Source organism: Dendrobates tinctorius, unplaced genomic scaffold (assembly GCF_039654945.1).
Source record: "Dendrobates tinctorius isolate UK_male_01 unplaced genomic scaffold, ASM3965494v1 ptg000173l, whole genome shotgun sequence".
NCBI lineage: Eukaryota > Metazoa > Chordata > Amphibia > Anura > Dendrobatidae > Dendrobates > Dendrobates tinctorius.
Window position 1 is genome coordinate 555,132 of NW_027361840.1, and position 22,340 is coordinate 577,471.

The following is a 22,340-nucleotide window of genomic DNA, read 5'->3' on the forward strand; positions in this document are numbered from 1 at the left end:
TCACTGAAGGACCGGACTACATCATACACCAGGGCAGACATAAGAGATAATCACTGGACGACCGGACCACATCATACACCAGGCCAGACATAAGAGACAATCACTGGAGGACCGGACCACATCATACACCAGGGCAGACATAAGAGATAATCACTGGTGGACAGGACCACATCATACACCGGGGCAGACATAAGAGACAATCACTGGAGGACCGGACCACATCATACACCAGAGCAGACATAAGAGATAATCACTGGAGGACCGGACCACATCATACACCGGGGCAGACATAAGAGATAATCACTGGAGGACCGGACCACGTCATACACCAGGGCAGACATAAGAGATAATCACTGGAGGACCGGACCACATCATACACCAGAGCAGACATAAGAAACAATCACTGGAGGACCGGACCACATCATACACCAGGGCAGACATAAGAGATAATCACTGGAGGACCGGACCACATCATACACCAGTGCAGACATAAGAGATAATCACTGGAGGACCGGACCACATCATACACCACAGCAGACATAAGAGATAATAACTGGAGGACCGGACCACATCATACACCAGGGCAGACATAAGAGATAATCACTGGAGGACCGGACCACATCATACACCAGGGCAGACATAAGAGATAATCACTGGAGGACCGGACCACATCATACATCAGGGCAGACATAAGAGACAATCACTGGAGGACCAGACCACATCATACACCAGGGCAGACAAAAGAGATAATCACTGGAGGACCGGACCACATCATACACCAGGGCAGACATAAGAGACAATCACTGGAGGACCGGACGACGTCACACACCAGGGCAGACATAAGAGATAATCACTGGAGGACCGCACCACATCATACACCAGGGCAGACATAAGAGACAATCACTGGAGGACCGGACCACATTATACACCAAGGCAGACATAAGAGACGATCACTGGAGGACCGGACCACGTCACACACCAGGGCAGACATAAGAGATAATCACTGGAGGACCGCACCACATCATACACCAGGGCAGACATAAGAGACAATCACTGGAGGACCGCACAACATCATACACCAGGGCAGACATAAGAGACAATCACTGGAGGACCAGACCACATCATACACGAAGGCAGACATAAGAGACCATCACTGGAGGACCGGACCACATCATACACCAGGGCAGACATAAGAGATAATCACTGGAGGACCGGACCACATCATACACCAGGGCAGACATAAGAGATAATCACTGGAGGACCGGACCACATCATACACCAGGGCAGACATAAGAGATAATCACTGGAGGACCGAACCACATCATACACCAGTGCAGACATAAGAGATAATCACTGGACGACCGGACCACATCATACACCAGAGCAGACATAAGAGATAATCACTGGAGGACCGGACCACATCATACACCAGGGCAGACATGAGATAATCACTGGAGGACCGGACCACATCATACACCAGGGCAGACATAAGAGATAATCACCGGAGGACCGGACCACATCATATACCAGGGCAGACATGAGACAATCACTGTAGGACCGGACCACGTCATACACCAGGGCAGACATAAGAGATAATCACTGGAGGACCGGACCACATCATACACCAGGGCAGACATAAGAGATAATTACCGGAGGACCGGACCACATCATATACCAGGGCAGACATAAGAGATAATCACTGGAGGACCGGACCACATCATACACCAGGGCAGACATAAGAGATAATCACTGGAGGACCGCACCACATCATACACCAGGGCAGACATAAGAGACAATCACTGGAGGACCGGACCACGTCACACACCAGGGCAGACATAAGAGATAATCACTGGAGGACCGCACCACATCATACACCGGGGCAGACATAAGAGAGCATCACTGGAGGACCGGACCACATCATACACCGGGGCAGACATAAGAGACAATCACTGGAGGACCGGACCACATCATACACCAGGGCAGACATAAGAGACAATCACTGGAGGACCGGACCACATCATACACCAAGGCAGACATAAGAGAGCATCATTGGAGGACCGGAACACATCATACACCGGGGCAGACATAAGAGCCAATCACTGGAGGACCGCACCACATCATACACCAGGGCAGACATAAGAGATAATCACTGGAGGACCGGACCACAACATACACCAGGGCAGACATAAGAGACAATCACTGGAGGACCGGGCCACATCATACACCAGGGCAGACATAAGAGACAATCACTGGAGGACCGGACCACATCATACACCGGGGCAGACATAACAGATAATCACTGGAGGACCGGACCACATCATACACCAGGGCAGACATAAGAGATAATCACTGGAGGACCGGACCACATCATACACCGGGGCAGACATAAGAGACAATCACTGGAGGACCGGGCCACATCATACACCAGGGCAGACATAAGAGACAATCACTGGAGGACCGGACCACATCATACACCAGGGCAGACATAAGAGACAATCACTGGAGGACCGGACCACATCATACACCAGGGCAGACATAAGAGACAATCACTGGAGGACCGGACCACATCATACACCGGGGCAGACATAAGAGACAATCACTGGAGGACCGGACCACATCATACACCGGGGCAGACATAAGAGACAATCACTGGAGGACCGGACCACATCATACACCAGGGCAGACATAAGAGACAATCACTGGAGGACCGGACCACATCATACACCAGGGCAGACATAAGAGATAATCACTGGAGGACCGGACCACATCATACACCGGGGCAGACATAAGAGACAATCACTGGAGGACCGGGCCACATCATACACCAGGGCAGACATAAGAGACAATCACTGGAGGACCGGACCACATCATACACCAGGGCAGACATAAGAGACAATCACTGGAGGACCGGACCACATCATACACCAGGGCAGACATAAGAGACAATCACTGGAGGACCGCACCACATCATACACCAGTGCAGACATAAGAGACACTCACTGGAGGACCAGACCACATCATACACCAGGACAGATATAAGAGATAATCACTGGAGGACCGGACCACATCATACACCGGGACAGACATAAGAGACAATCACTGGAGGACCGGACCACATCATACACCAGGGCAGACATAAGAGACAATCACTGGAGGACCGGACCACATCATACACCAGGGCAGACATAAGAGATAATCACTGGAGGACCGGACCACATTATACACCAGGGCAGACATAAGAGACAATCACTGGAGGACCGGACCACATCATACACCAGGGCAGACATAAGAGACAATCACTGGAGGACCGGACCACATCATACACCAGGGCAGACATAAGAGATAATCACTGGAGAACCGAACCACATCATACACCAGGGCAGACATAAGAGACAATCACTGGAGGACCGGACCATAGCACTAGAGATGAGCGAACCTTTCAACCGAACCCTACTAGATTCAATGAGAGGCCAAACCAGACACAACACCATAAGGAGTGATAGAAAACTTCCCAAACAGCTAAAATTAAGTGCAGATACCAGGAAAAGTGACATCAATTGACCCAGAGCAGAAATTTGCTAATGGCACAGCAGCAGTCAGCCATGGGCCAGGCATGTGGTATCAGGGTCTGGACCAGAGAGGTGTCGATACGCGGGGGTCTTAGCACCGGCCCAGTCTGGCTCCATTATCACTTTATATCTGACCTAGCAATAGTCAGGTAAAGTATAGGGATCTTGTGCATGGCTTCTTGAGACTTTGTGACTCACTCTTCTTTGAGCATTTCTCTGTTTGCACTTTAGTGATTTCTTTTTTCTCGTATTGGTGCAGGATATTTAATGCTGTCAGGTTTATATGCTGTTTAATACTTTCATCTGTACCTTCAATTGAGTAGTTATCAGCATGCATGTACGAGCCATATATATCATTGCTTATGTGATACATGGGTCAGTAGATGAGACTGTGTGGTGCTTTTTTGAGTATTTTACTCGTGTATTTAGACCCAAATCCTCTGTCCTTCCTTTTGGGATTTTGAAATGTTTTTAACACTTTGTGTGTGGTGTTTACAATAAAAATTGTTATATTTTGTACCAAATTTATTAGTGTGGTGATCCCAATTCCTCAATGCATGTACTTTTGTCTGGTTGTTAGGGTCTGACCAGCATTTACAGCTTGGAGTTGAAGTTTTATTGAAGACGAGGTGGGTGAGGGATCGCTGTAGGCCTGCTGTGCTGGGAGCCCTGATACCTCATGCACCATCTTAAATGTGATTATTACTCAGTCACACTTAGGTGGGACAAATATCAGCTTGGTAGACCACCAATGTTATAAAAATGTAAGTAAAGTAACACGGGTAGTGTTCACGGAACGTGAGTGCAGCCCTGGCGGTCTGGGAGACATACTGCTACAGGCAGCACACATGAATGAGACCCAACTTGGGGTACACACATTTCCCAAAGCTATTGACACACACCACTACAGTGGCATCAATTTCACAGAGTACAAATATTATAATTGTAAAGTTTTTTGAAAACTTCAGTCACTGTATGGTCTACTAGACTCCCTTTATTTGGCAGCCGCACAGCGATATTATTATTATTTATTGTTATAGCTCCATTTATGTAAAAAGGTATAAAGAATAAAAACACGTACAATAATCTTAAACAAAATAAGTCAGCGACAGGTCCAGGAGGAGAGAGGACCCTGCCCGCGAGGGCTCACAATCTACAAGGGATGGGTGAGGATACAGTAGGCGAGGGTAGAGCTGGTCATGCACCAGCTCGGTGGTTACTGCAGGTTGTAGGCTTGTCAGAAGAGGTAGGTCTTAAGGTTCCTTTTGAAAATTTCCATACTAGCCGAGAGTCTGATATGTTGGGGTAGAGTTCCAGAGTAGGGGGGATGCACGGGAGAAATCTTGTAAGCGATTGTGGGAAGAGGAGATAAGAGGGGAGTAGAGAAGGAGATCTTGTGAGGATCGGAGGTTTGGTGTAGGTAAGTACCGGGAGACGAGGTCACAGATGTATGGAGGTTTTCGATCGCTTTGTATGCCAAACTTAGGGTGCAGAACCACAGTCTCTGGGCAATGGAGAGCCAGCAAAGGGATTGACAGAGGGGAGAAGCAGGGGAATAGTGGAGAGACAGGTGGATTAGTGGGGCAGCAGAGTTTAGGATAGATTAGATGTGTGCAATAATGTTAGGAGGGAGGCCACAGAGCATAAGGTTGCAGTAGTTGAGGCGGGAGATGAGAGCATGCACTAATGTTTTTGCAGATACATTGTCAAGGGATCTGCAGATTCAGGAGTCGTCAGGAAGGGGAGAGGGCTTGGATCTCAGATTTGAAGGAGAGATCAGAGTCAAGCCCTTAATTTTGGTGGATAGGTCAGTTGGGGGGGTTGAGTGAGATGGTGTAAAGATGATGAATTCAGTTTTATCCATGTTAAGTTTTAGAAACCTAGCAGAGAAGAGAGATGAAACAGAGGACAGACATTGTGGGATTCTGGTTAGTAGGGAGGTGATATCAGAGATAAATCTGTGTGTCATAAGCATAGTGGTGATACTGAAAGGCAAAAGCTTTGCCTTATGTTCACAATCTTCTGCTTAAAGAATGAGTCAAAGTCTTCAGCTGAGATCAGAGGAGAGGGAGGTGGAGCTGGTGGACAGAGGAGAGAATTGAAAGTACTGAATAGCTGTTTATGGTTCTGTGACAGGGATAATATGAGAGATGAGAAGGCTTGTTTTGCTCCATTGTGAAATTGCTCAGCATTTTGACTTGTTTCTGGACGGGTTACTTGACTCGCTTTCTTTGGCAGAAGCACAGCGGTACACTTTGTAGATGAGGGCCAGAATCTGCAATTTCTTTCTCCTCCGTCAACATGGCAAGTTTTCTCGCACAGTTCTCCATCCGCAGAACCTCTACTTGTTTACCCGCTGCAGTTGGGGTGACTGAGAGCCCTTCAGCTGATACGGAATTGGAGATGCCTGGTGTTTTTGACCAATCTCTGACACCGAGCACACCCCATTTTCTCAATCTACCGTAACATCTTCGCCTGCACCTCTCTCACAGTCCAGCAGCTTGCGCTGTTCACCGGGGGGGGGGTGATAAAAGAGATAATTACTGGAGGACCAGACCACAACATACACTGGGGGGATATAAGAGACCATGGCAAACACCAGGGGGGATATAAGAGCCAATCATGGGAGTACCGGACCACATCATACACTGGGGGGGGATATAAGAGATAATCATTGGAGGGCAGGGAACTGTCAGTTTTATAACTGGAGGACATCTTTTCTAAGAAGCACGGCCGCGTGCTCACGTTATGTGACCTGTAAGAAGAGGCCCAGAGGTCACCTGTACGTGGAGGCTCAGCAGTCACCTGTAAGAAGAGGCCCAGAGGTCACCTGTACGTGGAGGCCCAGCGGTCACCTGTAAGTGGAGGCCCAGAGGTCACCTGTACGTGGAGGCTCAGCAGTCACCTGTACGTGGAGGCCCAGCGGTCACCTGTACGTGGAGGCTCAGCAGTAACCTGTACGTGGAGGCCCAGCAGTCACCTGTGCGTGGAGGCCCAGAGGTCACCTGAACGTGGAGGCCCAGCAGTCACCTCTGCGTGGAGGCCCAGAAGTCACCTGTACGTGGAGGCTCAGCAGTCACCTGTACATGGAGGCCCAGCGGTCACCTGTACGTGGAGGCCTAGAGGTCACCTATATGTGGAGACCCAGAAGTCACCTGTACGTGGTGGCTCAGCAGTCACCTGTACGTGGAGGCCCAGCAGTCAACTGTACGTGGTGGCTCAGCAGTCACCTGTATGTGGAGGCCCAGCAGTCACCTGTACATGGAAGCCCAGCGGTCACCTGTACGTGGTGGCTCAGCAGTCACCTGTATGTGGAGGCCCAGCAGTCACCTGTACGTGGAGGCCCAGGAGTCACCTGTACGTGGTGGCCTAGCGGTCACCTGCACTGGACTTCAGAGCGGCCTCAACTGATATCAGGTATCATCAGATAAGAGGCAGTGAAGGGCGACATTTATCTCTCCGCACCTCAGGGGCGACCTTGGCTTCAAATTGCAACTTTTTTCTTGATGATTTATGAAGTGACAGATTAGCGGCAGCGCTTTCATCATCTCTGAATCTTGCCATCTGATCAGCGCCCGGCGGCGGAGGCACAAAACGGGGAAGATAAGATTGTACTCAATTTATAACGTCAGAGAAAAGATGAAAGCGAGAGCAGAGCACATGGGGAGCTGCAGATACTGCTTCCATCACCGGCAGCAGAGTTACTGCTTCCATCACCACCAGCCAGCACAGGACGCAGTACATTGCATTACCCAAAGATACGGCTTCTGTACTGAACGTTCCCTGTATAACAACCGGTACATCAGTAAGTCACGGGGTCTGCGACGGAGACTGTCTGCCAGGAAAAGACATAAGAGCAGTAAGAGAAAACCACCGAAGGGTGTCAGCCCAAACAGCAGTGTTACATGTTACAGAACCACTCAGCACCCAGAATATGTTGTGCAGTTATATGTATGTATAATAGGTTCCATGTGAGATGCATGTCCCTAATGCATCAGCCCACAGGCTGCGCCCCTGGGCAGAGGGGGACACGATATTTTCCTTTTGTCCGCCCTCCCCCCACCTTTGTAATTCTCACAGTAAACACCGGCAGGCTCCGGCCACCTGCGGCTTTTGTAATGCATGTCTGGCCTGCCGCTTTTCTATTGGTCGGTACTCTGTATCTGTGATATATTCTGTGTCCTGTGAGTAAAGTGATGTCAGACTGGAAATACGTGGAGAAGCAGTGATCCTTTATATGTGCCCATGTAACCAAGGAATTCCAGCCAGCGTCATTCATTCAGACTCCAGCCAACGCAGAGCGGACCTCCGAAAACACGGGGTGCTACTGAAAGAGGTACCCCAGCCTGGGTAGACCCCGTTACACTGGTGGCAGACAGTGGGATTTGATACCCCTTCTACAGGAGGAAAGGAATGAACGGAAAATAACTACCAGAAGTTAAAGAGGACTACATTAAAAGATCTGGTGGAAGCCCGAGGGTTGATCGCCAGCAACAAAACAAAAGCGGATTTGATAGCAGCCATCATGGAACATGACAGTGCAGCGCCCTCCAATGTGAATGTGGAGGAGACCGAATTCCAGAGGGACGTAAAGAACAGACTGGCGTTCTATGGCCCGAACCCTGCGGTAGAGATCATACGAGAGGTGATGGCTGATGTGCGTACTGATCTGAAGGAAAAGATGGCTGAGCGGACCAAATTGGAGCTGGCCAAGATGGAGATGGCAGAGCGGAGAGAGGAGAGTCAGCGAGCAGGGGGAGGTCTGGTCTTCGACCAGGTACCTTCAACAGTAAGCCACAAAAAGATCCAGTATAATGCCTTCTGACACTTGGGGGAGGCAGAGGAAGACATTGATGGCTTTCTGCAGGACTTTGAGCGGCAGTGTGCCCTTCATCAAGTGAAGCCGGAGGAACGGGTTCAGATTCTGGCCAGCAAGCTGACAGGCCGGGCAGCGGACGCCTATCGCATGGTAACTGATGAGGACTGTATGGACTATGAGCGGATCAAAGAAGTGATCTTGGCCCAGTAAGCGCTGACACCAGAGGCCTACCGCCAAAAGTTCAGCGGACTTATAAAACGCGTAACCGATACCCACACTGAATGGGCCTGTAAATTACGGCGGTCACTGATACAGTGGGTACAAGGGAGCCAAGCAACCACTAAGGAGGACGTCCTCCAGCTCTTCCTGTTAGAACGATTCTTTAATGGACTAAACCCCGAGACACAGGAATGGCTTCGGGACAGGCGGCCAACGACTCTTGAGGAAGCCGCTCGTCTGGCCGATGAACATCATGATGCCAGGAGGCCGCAGTTGTCCGGATCAAAGGTGGTCACTAGGGGCCGGCCCATGGACCTGGAGGGCCCCAAACCACCGAAGATTGTAGGGGGACCAGCTAGAAACCCGGCCTACCACAGTCCCCCTGGGGCGCGATGCCACACCTGTTGTCAGCTGGGCCACCTGCAAAGACAATGCCCCAACCGGACTCCGCATACCCAGTGGCCAAAGGCGGGAACAGCTACCTTCAGCCGGGCTGCTGTACACTGCTACCAAGGCGAAGCTGACACGGCATTGGGGGCTACGACTAACCAAGGAATGGAAGAGATGGAGGAAGTGCTGCATGAAGTAGACCCCGTGCAGGCAGCCCGGGCAGATAATCGACAACAGCATCGACAGGTCGTGTGGGTTAATGGGAAACGTATGCAGGGACTAAGAGATTCCGGGGCAACTTTGACCCTTGTGAAGCCTCATCTCGTCCGGGACCAAGAGAAGACGGACCGGACAGTGGCAGTCCGTGTAGCAGGGAGACCTATACATCGACTGCCCACTGCCAGGATTCACCTGAACTGGGGAGTCGGGGATGGCCTTGTTGAGGTCGGCTTGATGAAGGATTTGCCTGCAGACGTCTTGCTGGGAAATGACTTGGGGCCCATCTTGTCTGCATTCTCGGTGGCCCCTCTGGCTGAGACCTATCCTGCGACTACCCGGAGACAAGCTCGAGCTGCTGAGGCGGAATCACACTCAGAGGAGGCCCAGGTAAGACATCCCAGCCCTGCACGTATTCCCATAGCCAGACACATTTCTTGGGCCACCCCATATGAATTTAAGAGGGAGTTACTTGAGGATCCTTCATTAGAGGGATATCGTGGGAAGGAACAGGAGGGGAGAGGAGTACTGGAAGGGGAACAGTTCGTATGGAAGCAGGGACTCCTCTACCGGATCACAGAGCAGCACCACACAGGGACGAGCCCCACTATAAAACAACAGCTGGTAGTTCCCAAGCAGTATAGGCAGGAGTTACTGCAAATCTCTCATGATATACCCTTGGCCGGGCAGATCGGCGTCAGTCGCACCAGGCATCGTCGGACACAAAACTTCTTTTGGCCGTGGGTAACCTATGATGTTCGTCAGTACTGCCAGACCTGTGACAGTTGTCAGCGTATTGGCAAGAGGGGGGATCGATGCAAGGCCAAATTACTCCCCATTGTGGAGGAACAATTTAGCCGAGTAGCGGTCGATCTAATAGGGCCGTTAGCCAAACCCAGTCTGTCCGGGAAAAAGTATATATTGACAGTGGTAGATTATACCACACGGTATCCAGAGGCGGTTGCGTTACCTAACATACTGGCAGAGACGGTGGCGGCCGCCCTGCTCCAGGTTTTCTCACGGGTTGGATTTCCCCGGGAGATTATCTCGGACCAGGGTACCCAGTTTACAGCAGAGGTGAACAACCAACTGTGGAAGCTGTGCGGCGTAAAGTTCATTAGAAGCGCCCCGTACCACCCGCAAACCAATGGGTTGTGTGAACACTTTAACGGGACATTAAAACAGCTCATTAGGACTTTTACCAGGACCTACAGGGACTGGGAGAAATTCTTGTCACACCTCCTGTTTGCCTATCGGGAGGTGCCCCAAGAATCCACGGGGTTCTCCCCGTTCGAGCTGGTATACGGGGGACGGTTAACGGGACCCCTAGACTTAGTGCTGGAACACTGGGAAGGGGAGGGCCTCATAGAAGGGGTACCTATTGTACAGACATCTGACTGGGATGATTTAGCGAATCCTGCTTTGAGCAGGGGGTTGGACCAGATGGCCCAGGAGGTCCCTTCCAACTCTACGATTCTATGATTCCTATGTGCTGGAATTCTGGGACCGCCTACAGGAGCTGACCCAGTTTGTACGTGAGAACCTGCAGGCGACACAGCGGCGCCAGCGCATATGGTACGATCGGAGGGCCAGAGAGCGCACTTTGGAAATAGGACAGACGGTCCTGGTGTTAGAGCCCACTAAGCAGAATAAGTTTCAAGCTGCATGGCAGGGGCCCTACCAGGTAGTGGGGAAAATAGCCGACACAACCTATAATGTCGCCGATTGTGACGACCCCAGGGTTATCCGCATGTTCCACGTGAATATGCTGAAGCCCTACGTGGAGCCCCCTGAAGAGGTAGTGGCCATCTGTGCACCTGAAGCAGAGGATTTAGCCGGACTTCCCTTGCCGGATGTCTTAGGGGAAAGGACTCAGTCTAAAACATGGGACCAGGTACACTTGGGTGAAGACCTAGGCCCCCGGGAGAGACAGCAGGCGGAGGCGTTGTTGAGGCTGCGACAGAGGATGTTTTCAGAGAGACCGGGGTACATTCGCCTGGCACAACACAAGGTTGAGACCCAGGATCAGACCCCCCTGCGACAAAACCCCTTCCGCATCCCTGAGTCTGTACGAGAGGGGATGCGACAAGAGATACAAGAGATGCTGCGTTTAGGGGTCATTGAAGAGTCAGATAGTCCCTGGGAATCCCCCGTAGTGTTAGTGCCCAAGACGGATGGAACTACACGGTTTTGTGTAGACTATCGTAAGCTCAATGAGAAAACAGTGACGGATGCATACCCCATGCCGCGTGTGGATGAGTTGTTAGACCGGCTGGCGGGGGCAAAGTATTTGACCACCATCTATCTATGCAAAGGCTACTGGAAGATTCCCCTTAGTCCTGACGCTATTCCCAAGTCGCATTTGTCACCCCGTTCGGCTTATTCCAGTTTTGAGTTATGCCATTCGGGATGAAGAATGCCCCGGCGACCTTCCAAAGGCTGGCTGACCGGCTTCTGGATGGTCTCCAGGACTATGCTTGTGCCTACCTGGACGACATCGCCATCTACAGTGCGACATGGGAAGAGCATCTAAATCACCTAGAGACAGTATTGGACAGGATCCACCAGGCCGGAATCACCCTGAACCCAAACAAGTGTCACGTGGGCAAAGCAGAGGTTCAATATTTAGGGCATTGGGTGGGAAGTGGGAAACAGCGACCAGAACCAGCCAAGATTGAGGCCATAGCCAAGTGGCCCATCCCACGCACTAAAACCCAGGTCATGGCATTTCTAGGGACAGTGGGGTATTACAGGAAATTCGTTCCCAATTACAGCAGCGTAGCCAAGCCCCTCACTGATCTGACCCGTAAGAACCAACCCCGCCAGGTAACCTGGACCTCAGAGTGTGAGGAAGCCTTCCGCCAACTAAAGGACGCCCTCACCAATACCCCTGTATTGGCCGCACCCGATCCAACTAAACGTTTCCTTGTTCACACAGATGCTTCAATGTTTGGATTGGGGGCAGTACTGAGCCAAGTCGGGCCGGACGGCCAAGAACACCAGGTAGCTTACCTGAGTCGGAAACACTGCCCCGTGAAGTAAGCTATGCGGCCATTGAGAAGGAGTGCCTGGCGGTGGCCGGAGCCTGCCGATGTTTACTGTGGGAATTACAAAGGTGGGGGGAGGGCGGACAAAAGGAGAATATCGTGTCCCCTCGGGCCAGGGACGCAGCCTGTGGGCTGATGCATTAGGAACATGCATCTCACATAGAACCTATTAGATATACATATAACTGCACAACATACTCTGGGTGCTGAGTGGTTCTGTAACACGTAACACGGCTCCCCTTTTCAGCGACGCGATCGGCATACACAGTCTGATCCTCAACAGATCGGTTCGGGGATGACCGAAGTTTATGGGGTTGGTACAAGTTCCGTTTGTCGACTTAGTCCATCGACGTTACCATTTTGTTTGCTGGGTCTGTGGTGGATGGTGAAGTCCAGAGGTTGTAGGGCTAAATTCCACCGCAGCAATCTGGCGTTGTCTCCGGAGACCCGATTAAGCCAGACTAGGGGATTATGGTCCGTTAGGAGGGAAAACTGTCGTCCATACAAATATGGTTGCAACTTCTTGAGTGCCCATACTACCGCCAGGCACTCCTTCTCGATGGCCGCATAGCTTACTTCACGGGGCAGTGTTTCTGACTCAGGTAAGCTACCGGATGTTCTTGGCCGTCCAGCCCGACTTGGCTCAGTACTGCCCCCAATCCAAACATAGAAGCATCTGTGTGAACAAGGAAACGTTTAGTTGGATCGGGTGCGGCCAATACAGGGGTATTGGTGAGGGCGTCCTTTAGCTGGCGGAAGGTTTCCTCACACTCTGAGGTCCAGGTTACCTGGCGGGGTTGGTTCTTACGGGTCAGATCAGTGAGGGGCTTGGCTACGCTGCTGTAATTGGGAACAAATTTCCTGTAATACCCCACTGTCCCTAGAAATGCCATGACCTGGGTTTTAGTGCGTGGGATGGGCCACTTGGCTATGGCCTCAATCTTGGCTGGTTCTGGTCGCTGTTTCCCACTTCCCACCCAATGCCCTAAATATTGAACCTCTGCTTTGCCTACGTGACACTTGTTTGGGTTCAGGGTGATTCCGGCCTGGTGGATCCTGTCCAGTACTGTCTCTAGGTGATTTAGATGCTCTTCCCATGTCGCACTGTAGATGGCGATGTCGTCCAGGTAGGCACAAGCATAGTCCTGGAGACCATCCGGAAGCCGGTCAGCCAGCCTTTGGAAGGACGCCGGGGCATTCTTCATCCCGAATGGCATAACTCAAAACTGGAATAAGCCGAACGGGGTGACAAATGCTACCTCTTCAGGGCGCTCCCGGTAGGGCTTCAGCATATTCACGTGGAACATGCGGATAACCCTGGGGTCATCACAATCAGCGGCATTATAGGTTGTGTCGGCTACTTTCCCCACTACCTGGTAGGGCCCCTGCCATGCAGCTTGAATCTTTTTCTGCTTAGTGGGCTCTAACACCAGGACCTTCTGTCCTATTTCCAAAGTGCGCTCTCTGGCCCTCCGATCGTACCATATGCGCTGGTGCCGCTGGGTCGCCTGCATGTTCTCACATACAGCCTGAGTCAGCTCCTGTAGGCGGTCCCGGAATTCCAGCACATAGGATACAATAGGTACCCCTTCTATGAGGCCCTCCCCTTCCCAGTGTTCCAGCACTAAGTCTAGGGGTCCCCTTACCCGTCTCCCATATACCAGCTCTAACGGGGAGAACCCCGTGGATTCTTGTGGCACCTCCCGATAGGCAAACAGGAGGTGTGACAAGAATTTCTCCCAGTCCCTGTAGGTCCTAGTAAAAGTCCCAATCAGCTGTTTTAATGTCCCGTTAAAGCGTTCACACAACCCATTGGTTTGCGGGTGGTACGGGGCGCTTCTAATGGACTTTACGCCGCACAGTTTCCACAGTTGGTTGTTCACCTCTGCTGTAAACTGGGTACCCCGGTCCGAGATAATCTCCCGGGGAAATCCAACCCGTGAGAAGACCTGGAGTAGGGTGGCCGACACCGTCTCTGCCAGTATCTTAGGTAACGCAACCGCCTCTGGATAGCATGTGGCATAATCTACTACTGTCAATATATACTTTTTCCCGGACGGACTGGGTTTGCCTAACGGCCCTATCAACTCGACCGCTACTCAGTTAAATGGTTCCTCCACAATGGGGAGAGGGAGTAATTTGGCCTTGCATCGATTCCCCCCTCTTGCCAATACGCTGACAACTGTCACAGGTCTGGCAGTACTGACGAACATCATAGGTTACCCCCGGCCAAAAGAAGTTTTGTGTCAGAAGATGCCTGGTGCGACTGACGCCGAAGTGCCTGGCCAAGGGTATATCATGAGAGATTTGCAGTAGCTCCTGCCTATACTTCCTGGGAACTACCAGCTGTTGTTTTATAGTGGGGCTCGTCCCTGTGTGGTGCTGCTCTGTGATCCGGAAGAGGAGTCCCTGCTTCCATACAAACTGTTCCCCTTCCAGTACCTCTCTCCCCTCCTGTTCCTTCCCACGATATCCCTCCAATGAAGGATCCTCAAGTAACTCCCACATAAAATTCATCTGGGGAGGCCCAAGAAATGTGTCTGGCTATGGGAATACGTGCAGGGCTGGGATGTCTTACCTGGGCCTCCTCTGAGTGTGATTCCGCCTCAGCAGCTCGAGCTTGTCTCCGGGTGGTCACAGGATAGGTCTCAGCCAGAGGGGCCACCGAGAATGCAGACAACATGGGCCCCAAGTCATTTCCCAGCAAGACGTCTGCAGGCAAATCCTCCATCAAGCCGACCTCAACAAGGCCATCCCCGACTCCCCAGTTCAGGTGAATCCTGGCAGTGGGTAGTCGATGTATGGCTCCCCCTGCTACACGGACTGCCACTGTCCGGTCCGTCTTCTCTTGGTCCCGGACGAGATGAGGCTTCACAAGGGTCAAAGTTGCTCCAGAATCTCTTAGTCCCTGCATACGTTTCCCATTAACCCACACGACCTGTCGATGCTGCTGTCGATTATCTGCCCGGGCTGCCTGCACGGGGTCTACTTCATGCAGCACTTCCTCCATCTCTTCCACCCCTTGGTTAGTCGTAGCCCCCAATGCCGTGTCAGCTTCGCCTTGGTAGCAGTGTACAGCAGCCTGACTGAAGGTAGCTGTTCCCGCCTTTGGCCACTGGGTATGCTGAGTCCGGTTGGGGCATTGTCTTTGCAGGTGGCCCAGCTGACGGCAGGTGTGGCATCGCGCCCCAGGGGGACTGTGGTAGGCCGGGTTTCTAGCTGATCCCCCTACAATCTTCGGTGGTTTGGGGCCCTCCAGGTCCATGGGCGGGCCCCTAGTGACCACCTTTGATCCGGACAACTGCGGCCTCCTGGCATCAAGATGTTCATCGGCCAGACGAGCGGCTTCCTCAAGAGTCGTTGGCCGCCTGTCCCGAAGCCATTCCTGTGTCTCGGGGTTTAGTCCATTAAAGAATCGTTTTAACAGGAAGAGCTGGAGGATGTCCTCCTTAGTGGTTGCTTGGCTCCCTTGTACCCACTGTAGCAGTGACCGCCGTAATTTACAGGCCCATTCAGCGTGGGTATCGGTTACGCGTTTTATAAGTCCGCTGAACTTTTGGCGATAGGCCTCTGGTGTCAGCGCATACCGGGCCAAGATCACTTCTTTGATCCGCTCATAGTCCATACAGTCCTCATCAGGTACCGTGCGATAGGCGTCCGCTGCCCGGCCTGTCAGCTTGGTGGCCAGAATCTGAACCCGTTCCTCCGGCTTTACTTGATGAAGGGCACACTGCTGCTCAAAGTCCTGCAGAAAGCCATCAATGTCTTCCTCTGCCTCCCCCAACTGTCGGAAGGCATTGTACTGGATCTTTTTGTGGCTTACTGTTGAAGGTACCTGGTCGAAAGCCAGAGCTCCCCCTACTCGCTGACTCTCCTCTCTCCACTCTGCCATCTCCATCTTGGCCAGCTCCACTTTGGTCCGCTCTGCCATCTCCATCTTGGCTAGCTGTATCCTGGTCCGCTCGGCCATCTTTTCCTTCAGATCAGTACGCACATCAGCCATCACCTCTCGTATGATCTCTACTGCAGGGTTTGGGCCATAGAACGCCAGTCTGTTTTTTACCTCCCTCTGGTATTCGGTCTCCTCCACGTTCACATTGGGGGGCGCTGCACTGTCGTGTTCCATGATGGCTGCTATCAAATCCGCTTTTGTTTTGTTGCTGGCGATCAACCCTCGGGCTTCCACCACATCTTTTAATGTAGTCCTCTTTAACTTCTGGTAGTTATTTTCCATTCATTGCTTTCCTCCTGTAGAAGGGGTATCAAATCCCGCTGTCTGCCACCAGTGTAACGGGATCTTCCAAGCTGGGGTACCTCTTTCAGTACCACCCCGTGTTTTCGGAGGTCCGCTCTGCGTTGGCTGGAGTCTGAATGAATGACGCTGGCTGGAATTCCTCTGAGTGCATGGGCGCATATAAAGATCACTGCTTCTCCATGTATTTCCAGTCTGACAACACTTTACTCACAGGACACAGAATATATATCACACAGATACAGAGGGCCAGCCAATAGACAAGCGTCAGGCCAGACATGCATTACAAAAGCCGCAGGTGGCCGGAGCCTGCGGATGTTTACTGTGGGAATTACAAAGGTGGGGGGAGGGTGGACACTGCTGATACATTAGGGACATGCATCTCACTTGGAACCTATTATATATACATATAACTGCACAACATATCCTGGGTGCTGAGTGGTTCTGTAACAATTAAGAATAATGGTCTATCTATGACTGTGCTTAATTCCTGCAGTATTCGGGGGTGTATCCCATCCGGGCCCAGGGATTTGTCAATTTTAGTGATTTTTAGACGCCGCCGTACTTCCTGCTGGGTTAAGCAGGTGACATTTAATGGAGAATTTTTATCCCTGCTCATGCTATCCGTCATGTGATTTTCTTGTGTAAATACTGTTGAAAAAAGTCATTTAGCATATTGACTTTTTCCTCATGCTAATCCACCATTTCACCCAGACTATTTGTAAGGGGGCCAACACTATCATTTTTTAGTTTCTTACTATTTATGTAGTATAGAATATTTTGGGATTATTTTTACTTTCTCTGGCAATGAGTCTCTCTGTCTCAATCTTTGCTGTCTTGATTTGCTTCTTACAGAATGTATGTAATCTTCTGTAGTTAATGCCTCATCACTACCTACTTGCTGTAATTCTCTGCTTTCTTTTTGTCCCTTATTGCGCCCCTTACAGCTCTATTTAGCCATAGTGGTTTCCTCCTATTTCTCGCAGGTTTATTCCCATACGGTATATACTGTGCACAGGTCCTATTCAGGAGGATAATAAACGTCTCCCATTTTCTTTGTGTATTTTTATGTCTCAGGATATCGTCCCAGTTAATTGCACCAAGATCATTTCTCATCCATTGGAAATTTTCCTTCCTGAAGTTTCGTGTCCTTGTAACCCCTCTACTACACATCTTATTAAAGGATACATGAAACCAGCGCACTATTTTTTCCACCAAACTGAACGGGGCATGGCGGAACACCTTAGTCCAGATCTCCAGCTGAATGTGATACGGGCCTGCAACACTGCTTTCTTGCAGGCTATGCAGCAGAGTCAGTACGTGCAGCAGTCAGTGGTGTCATTTCCAACTGTGCCACCACTGACTCGCTTCACCTCACTACCGACTTCTGCTGCATACCACTGCACGGTCACCTGCATTTCAAGCCAAGCAAGACACCTGTACACCACCCCAAGACCGAGTGCTGCTGGACACTCCACCACCACCACCATGGCAAGTGCTGCTCCTGTCTGGACCACCACCGCCACCACCACGCTTGCTTGGACCACCACCACCGCCACCACTCCTCCTGTTTGGACCACCACCGCCGCCACCACTCCTCCTGCTTGGACCACCACCGCCGCCACCACTCCTCCTGCTTGGACCACCACTGCCGCCACCACTGCTCTTGCTTGGACCAACACCGCCGCCACCACTCCTCTTTCTTGGACCAACACCGCCGCCACCACTCCTCCTGCTTGGACCAACACCGCTGCCACCACTCCTCCTGCTTGGACCACCACCGCCCCACCACTCCTCCTGCCTGGACCTGCACTGCCACCACCCCCACCGAGCAGCAGCAGCAGCAGAGGGGTGACCCCCATTCAATTTTTGCAGAAACACACCAAAGGTCCCCCAGTTCCAGACGGTCACCCAAGTCAAGGCGGTCACACAGTTCCAGGAGGTCCAGGCAGGACACACCAGGACACAGGAGACCCAAAACGCAAAAAACATTGTCCCTCCCTCCCCCCTCACCTCACACTGTGTCTCACCCTGCCTCCAGTTCCATCCCTGAGCGCCCTTCCCCCACTACTTTTGTTGTCCCTTCCCCTAGAACCCCTTCCTCCCCTTTAAGCCGTTCCTCGTCTCTTCACACCCCCAACTTGCCACCATCTTCCCCCAAACGTCGCTCCCAGTAAAAACTGTTTTTTTTACAATAAATGTAAAATTCTGGTTTCCCTAATACTGTTTGATTAATGTGTCTTTCGCCGCCTACACACACTGCGCTGTACACTTTGTGTTTTTGCCACCACATAGCTCCATTACTGATACGTTTCTTGTGTCAGTCCTGGAGATATGCGTTGACAAAAACACAAATATATGACTTGTATTTTCTCCACCAGTCTCTTCGGTCTGCTAATATTGCACAGACTGAATAGAAGATGGTGTTGAGTGCAAGGCATATCTATTGTTACCTTTCCAGGTATCATAAAGAGTGAATTGAGGATGGAGTGTTTTTACCATCATCATTTCACTCTTTGTGACACAAGGTCAGGGGATTCCAGATATACCTTGTAAGTCACCACATCATCTATTCAGTGCGTGGTGAATAAACTGAAGAGATGATGTAGAAAATACACATCATATATACAATACCATGGCCTCGTATCATAACTATTTATTACACCTGGCCAGGTGACTATACCTATGAGTTGTCATCTGCAGCGTCGCTTCAGTCTGCATTATCTATTGCACACAGACAGGAGAAATGCTGGAGGTTCACTCAGATGTGTATTCACCTGCCCAGTTGTGATAACATTCTGAAGTCAGGATGCGTTTTTTTGGGCATCCTCACTTCAGCATGACACCAGGCCTGGGGATTGTAGAAGTTGTATAAACTTTATCATCTCTCCAGTCTGCGTTCATACTCAAGCCACAGTGGAGATCCTACAATTAATATTTATACTCACATGGTCAGGTGTCATAAAGAGTGAAGGATGCTAGTGAATCCCCAAATCACTATTTGTAACATCAGGACAGGTGATATAAGTATTAGTTGTATTATCTCCACTGTCGCTGCATTCTGCCTTATTGAACACAAACTGTAGAGATGATAAAGGTCACACAACTTGTGTGTATGTAGAGTCAACTGGTCAGGAGTACTAGTAAATCCATGATGCACAAAACACAGGATCCTGAATTCACTGGGACACCTGGGTAGGTGATTATTGTATTGGAGTGTATAAAAACAGAGTGCACTCGGTACAGGTATCAAAACAGGTTTTTTATTAACATACACACAAGAAAACAATTTTACACCATTTGATCTTGCCATTCCACACGTCCTACATCAGAGATAAAGTAGGCCGCAAATTGGTCCCTCGGTTGCCCAACTTCAACTGATGACCTGAGAGGGTGCTGAGTGAAATCAGGCAATGGGTTGTCAGCTGGTTCATCTAGTTCAAAGTGAGGGTGCTCTTTAGCCATAACAAAATTGTAAAGTCAAACACAGGCCTTCACCACCTCATCCACTGTTTCCAGTTTCAGATCATTGGCTGTGCCGAGAATGCGCCATCTGGAGACAAGAATACCAAAAGCACACTCTACAGTTCTTCTGGCCCTGGTCAGTCTGTAATTAAATATTTTTTTGGTGTGGTCCAAGTCCCGGCTGGAGTAGGGTTTGAGCAGGTTTTGGCACATCTGGAATGCCTCATGCCCAACCATTACAAAGGGCAGTGGCGGACCTTCGGTGTGGGGAAGAGGCCATGGCAGGGGGAAATGAAAGTGGTTACCATGCAACCTCCGGCCCATGTCAGAGTTCTTAAAAGCCTGGGAGTCATTCCCACGGCCAAATGTCCCAATGTCCACCGCAACAAACATACAGTCTACATCCGAAATGGCCATTAGTACTGTAGAAAAGTACTTTTTATAGTTATAGTACTCAGAGCCTGTTCTTCTGGGTTTGATTATCCGTGTTTCCCATCCACGGCTTCCAAGCAGTTGGGGAAATTGCAGACTGTCCAGAATTTGTCAGCTATTTCTATCCACTTGGGCAGGGGCATAAATTCTGGACAGAGAACGTTCCACAAAGCTGGCAGGTGTCTGCAACAATTCCCGACAAGGGGTAGATTCCATTCCGGTACTGGAAGTGGAGTGAAGAGAGGCTCTCTCCAGTAGCCAGGAATCTGTGAAACCGAGAAAGAACAAAAATGAATATTTATGTCTAGGGCTTTGCATAACATGGAAATGAAAAAATATTTGTACATGGCAGAACAATCATTCTGCAGGCTTTGGAATACTACATGTCAGAACAAAGAAAATTATGCAGGACTTGGTTATTCAATATTACGTATCATAATGTGGCCAGGAGCCGTTCCTCGGGAGGAATCGCACGACGGAGCTGTGTGTCCTGTCTCCGGATGGCATCTTGAACACGAGCAAGCAAATCACTGAAGCTTTGTTGGGACATCCGGGTATAATCAGTAAATTTCTCCGGGTTTGCCTGGAGCTCGCTGTAGAGGGTGTGGTACGCTCCACGGCACTCCCGGAGTTCAATAATCGGATGTATCTACAAACGCCGCCGCTGCCATCTTCGCTGCCTCTCTCTCTTCCTTGGTTGCTGGCAAGCAACTGCATAAGCCTGAGCCGTCCTCATGTCCAGATCCAAGTTGAAGTGAAAACTCTTCCAGCGCAGATCCATGATCACAAAGGAAAAAGGAACAAAATCTGAAGAATTCGGCTGTAAACGTGGTCTATATAAAGCATTCCCATGACACAGGCCCACTGCTGTCCCAATGGTGGAGTCTGTTGCCATAATCATTCAAGGATTTTCCTCCTGTGAAATGTGACACCAAGACAACCCATGTGCTTATAAAACACAACGCATACAAATGCTCCGTTCTTTTGTCGCCATGCGCATGCTGAGGCGTCTAAAAATCGCAGCGTTTACATGCGTTCGCAAGTGTTTTTTGCTTGCGTTTCAAGTGCGCACGAAACGCTGCGCAAAACGGCGCAAATGTGAAATCAGCCTTACTGGGCTGCGTGCCTCGTGCATTGGGGGCATCGCTACCTCGGGGTCTCGGCGTCTTGCGATCATTAAAGCAAAGCATTATAAGCAATTGTGGAGAGAATATAAGGGGAGATTGGGGGATTCAGTTTCTGGATTTTACTGGAACAAATCCTAATCCTATTCATTTACATAGGACTGCAGCGGCCCTCTATACTGAGAACCTGCAGAAGTAAAGAAGAGTACTCTCATCGTCCAGCAGCTCAGCGGTGGGATCATGTGTCTGCGGAGGGGCGACCACAAGTACATGACGTGTCCAGTGCTGACCGTGAAGTCAGCAGAGAGGATATTCCCGGATCCACCTACAAATCCATCACCACAATCCCAGCCGCACAGCAAGCCAACCACGGAACTACGAGCACGCCGAGCGTCTGACGGCACACCGCAGAGAGCAGCGCAGCCGAGACTGCGGAGCATGACTCACCAGCATGAGCATCGCAGTCCTATGTAACACCACAGATAACAGTGATAGCTCTGAGTACAGATAATGTAGTAGATGTCACCTGCAGTCCTATGTAACACCACAGATAACAGTGATAACTCTCTGAGTACAGATAATGTAGTAGATGATGTCAGGGATGCTATGTCACGATCCCACCTTTAGTTCCTGTTTTGGAACTTGCAGCTCTCTGGTGCCCCCCTTACCCTCAGGTCAGTCAGGGAACTACGCCTAGGATAAGTAGTCGCCAGAAAGGCTGCTTTGCTGTGTACTGGCTATTGGGCACTCTGCAGGGAGGGCGGTATGCAAGTCCCCAGCCTCAAGCCGGACATACACATGGAAAAC

General features: G+C 50.6%; 1 protein-coding gene across 2 annotated transcripts in view; it reads right to left on the reverse strand.

Moving 5' to 3' along the window:
• Nucleotides 1-22,340, reverse strand: part of LOC141053936 (synaptosomal-associated protein 47-like) — a 73,482-nt gene that overhangs the window by 10,539 nt on the left and 40,603 nt on the right. The window lies entirely within an intron of this gene.